General features: G+C 43.1%; 1 long non-coding RNA gene across 1 annotated transcript; it reads right to left on the bottom strand.

Moving 5' to 3' along the window:
• Positions 1-861: 861 nt before the first annotated feature.
• Positions 862-3,771, bottom strand: LOC117213197. Its single transcript, XR_004488602.1, has 3 exons — positions 3,623-3,771; positions 3,414-3,547; positions 862-3,046 (listed from the first exon to the last, which is right to left on the bottom strand). It is a non-coding gene; the product is annotated as an uncharacterized LOC117213197 (long non-coding RNA).
• Positions 3,772-4,036: the final 265 nt, after the last annotated feature.

Here is a 4,036-nt window from a genome sequence, read left to right as displayed (position 1 = left end):
CTGTCCTCTTTGCGCCTCCTTCTTCCGCTTCTATCTTTCTCTCTTTCTCTCTCTCTCTCTCTCTCTCTCTCCCCCTCTTTCTCTCCTTCCCCTTCCCGAACTTCTCTCTTTCACTTTCTCCGTTTCTCTTCTGCTCACGCCGCGTCGTTTTACAGTACGCCATGCCATACCACACCGCACCATACTACGCCACGCCACGCCACGCCGTGTCAGGGAATAATATAGTGCTGGCGGGCTCTAACGGCGGTAATGTATGGCCGACACTCCGGGCAAAAGGGTACGCCAACTCGGAGGACGCCAAGGGTGAACAGGCCGAGCCACTCTGTCACGCAGTTTTCACTGAGCGCCTCTTCTTCTTCCTTCTCCTCATCCTCCACTTCCACGTCGAGAGATTACCGCCTCCGATAATTACGACGTTTGCACCCACCGGGGCCGATTTGTCTTCCACGTTTGTGGAGGGGCTGCGATTCGATGTCGAGCGCCACGCTTACTGACATTCTTCGCTGTTTCTTCTTTCCTTTAACGAATCTCCGTTTACGAGTACAAACAGGACACGCGTCATTTCCAATATTTTTTCCACGACTTATTTGCATAGAAAGTATAATTTTTTAGCGATAACGATATTTATGAAAATGTATCTTGATCTAACTTTGCGACGCAATATTTTCAATATTACTTTTTTTTTACTAATACTTACGGTAACAGGAATTAGGAGAAAGTGTCGACGTGTAATTTGTAAATAATATGCAAACGCAGGTGAAAGATATTAAAAATATTAAAAAGAATCGTGCATGGAACTCAAAATAATTAACTTAGCAAGTACAAAATATAAAATGCTTATCTGCATGTGTGGTTGTAAAAGCTGCTGCTGCAGTATACAGTCGAAGCAGTAATAAAATCAATGTTTATCGTAAATGCGATATCCGCACAGCCTAAGATACATCAGGAATGTGTCAATTTAAATGCTTATCTACACCTTGCACGCCAGCTCGCGACTCCAATATCACGATATAATTAATTTCATAATACATATTCCTTGGCTTTGCTCCGCTTAATTGCTCACTGTTAGCGGCGAAGCGAGAGAGTCGACGAGGCGGTATCTAGATTCAAGGGAGTAAAGGGAGAAAAAGCGAGCGGAATAACGATGATGAGGACGGAAAGAGCAAAGAGAAAGAAAGAGGGAAAATAGGTGTAGAGAAGGGAAGAAGCGAAGCGGTGTTGCGTAGGTGGAAAGCAGTTAGCAGCCTCTCGGGTTCCGCTAAGCGTTTAGCGGTAAAACTAATTACCGCAGGAGTTTCAAGGAATGCGTCTAGTATAAAATGAACGCGATTGATATCAAGCGCGCTTCTGTGTAAGTATAATTCATTAGGATTTTCGAACGTGTAGTAGCACGTATAGATGCACTGGTCCCGAATGAAGTTCCCGATCCTCATGAAGAGGTAGCTGTAACGTCTGTACGTTTCCTCTAGGAAAAAGAGAAGGAGGAAAAAGAGAAAGAATCACAGCGGATCTTATTCGTAATTAAACTGACGCGAATGGGGCTAATAAATTTGTGCGAGAGCATAAAACAAGTCTTGTAACTCTATCGAGGTAATTGCGGCGACCACGCCTCGTTGCCGTGGGCTGCGGTTGGCTCTCTTACACCTTTTCGCATACCGCAATTTGATATGCTATACTACAAACCGCTGTAATATCTACGGTGTACCTTGTCAAAGCGTCAGGCCACGCCAGTATCGGCGTCAGCAGTTAGACAAGGAACAGGAACAAACAATTAACGAGACACCCGTTAACCCATAACGTGTCTATTCAATGCAAATGACTTACTAATGAAAGATAAATCTTACACAGCTATCGAGACGTGCACGAAGGTGAATATTAAAGCGTGTTATCTCCCGGTTCACGCGTTTCGCGAGAAACAATCCGTGGTTTTTCTTCTTTTGTAATATCTTTAAAATTTCCCCAGCTCAACGCAACGATAATCGCGGTCGCGCTTTGATCCTTCAAACGAGCATGGAGAACAACTATCGACAACTAACGCATCTGTGCATCGATGTTTCAAAGCATCGACAAAGGCAAGCGAATCGGGGCGGTACTTTGAAACAAGTGGATTTAAAAATCAATTCTGCCGGACGACCGTGCTTGGTAATATAACGACGTTATTAAACAGTACAAAGGAACTCGCGCCACACGAGCCATTAACGTCGAGTAGACTCGGATGGACTTCCGAGGGCGCTACAGTCGCTGATGTCGCCGAACACTGTTCATTCGGTGTTTATGTGTGTCCGTAAAACTCACCGTGTGGAATATACCAAGTCGGAGGAACTAACCGGTTCCTGGAGTCAAGATGGCCGCTGTGAAAGTAGAAGGGTGAAGAAGAAGAGGGCAGTTAGGGAAGCAAGGAGGTAGGCAGCCAAGCAGCCAGCCGAGCAGCCAGGGTGGGCACAGAGCGATCATAACTCAGGTGGCCGCGGACAAGCAGCGCTTGTTCCGTGCATTCGGAACACGGAACACACACGAGTTCGCCGACGTTCTGCACGACGTGCCTTCCATGGACGCCTGCAACACTGTTCTCTTCCCTTGTCTTCTCTTCTCTTCTCTTCTCGTCCCTTCTGTTCCCTTCTTCTCCCTTCTTTTCCCTTCTCTTCTCTTCTCTCTTCTTCCTTTTCTATTTAGCTTTTCGTCTTTATTTCTTTCTTGACCGATCGGTTTCTCTCCTACTTCTCTGTTTCCCTTTCTTCTTCTCTGGAGCATTTGGACGTTCGTGGCGCGGACGGTGGCAGCCGCGGCACGCCACACAATCCGGCAATCTTTCTTGCGTATACTCACGTGCAAAAGTTCACCGACAACCAGAAATTGAACACATTTTTTTCGTTCACGATCAAATATTCAACAAATTTTTTGTAATAATTTACTATATTACAATAGTTCATACATTCCGTGGTTTATTTTCTATTGTTTCATCTCCTACCGTGGACTATCACCTTCGTGTAAGACGCTTACGTCTTGAAAATGCAACAACAGTAATTCCGAACCGAAACGAAGCGAACTGAAAACTACAAGAAGATACGATCAAGTTAAATTCTTGTAAATGTAAGTAGAAGTAATTCGAATGATTCTAACTTAGTGATATATTTCCTAGTGTATATTATCATGACCGTGAAGGATGAAAATATCATCAAGGAGATAAGCACTTATACCTATAGTAGAATTAATATTTTGTGTTGTGCCGATAGCGATATCATAAGATCATTACAAATAATGTCGCTAGAAACCAGGTTTTAATATAAGAAATACCAACTATCGAGCGTGTTAAAACTTTCATGTCACGATCGACCGCCTTATCACGAAAACTGTGTTACACATTCGATTTAACGCGGAGAAAGAGAAAAGTGAACGTCCGCTTTATGACATACCATTGTATATACGTGCATCAACGGGGCTTTGGTCGAGGTCGAAGATATAATGAACTTTTGTCAGCGATTGTACCAGGTCGCCCGAAGAAGAACTGGATACGTGGTCGCCAGGTCGTGTCCGTCCATCCGTCGCGCTACAAATGAAGACTTTAAATAATTTAGTCACCGGCTGTAAATCCCGTCGGGAAGCGACGTTAATCGATACATACCGCTGTGTACCGTGCCGTTATACAGCTTGGGAACATTTATGAATGCGCGCTATGAATCACGAGATAATAATATCGTACGTGTGTAAGCGTGTCTATGAATGCGTGTAAGTACGCTCGCGGATGCGCATCACCTTAAATCGCAGTCTTGCTTTGGTGTACGCCTTGAACAATTGTTGTGATATATATATATATATATTTCTTCAAACCGTCTAAAAATCGCCTATCCATTTTGAAAATATTTAAAAAATACTGTTTGTTCATTTCTGATTAATTGCGCCAGTAAAAATATTTTTGTAATATTATTTATAATTTGAAATTATAAATTGTAAAACTAAATGCATTTGAACAAGATGAATAGTTCGATAATTGGATCGTTTAAAAATTTTAAGACTTGCCAGTCTTTTGTGCAATTAA

Source organism: Bombus bifarius, unplaced genomic scaffold, assembly GCF_011952205.1.
Source record: "Bombus bifarius isolate JDL3187 unplaced genomic scaffold, Bbif_JDL3187 scf7180000008519, whole genome shotgun sequence".
NCBI lineage: Eukaryota > Metazoa > Arthropoda > Insecta > Hymenoptera > Apidae > Bombus > Bombus bifarius.
This window is presented reverse-complemented; position numbering and strand designations above follow the sequence as displayed.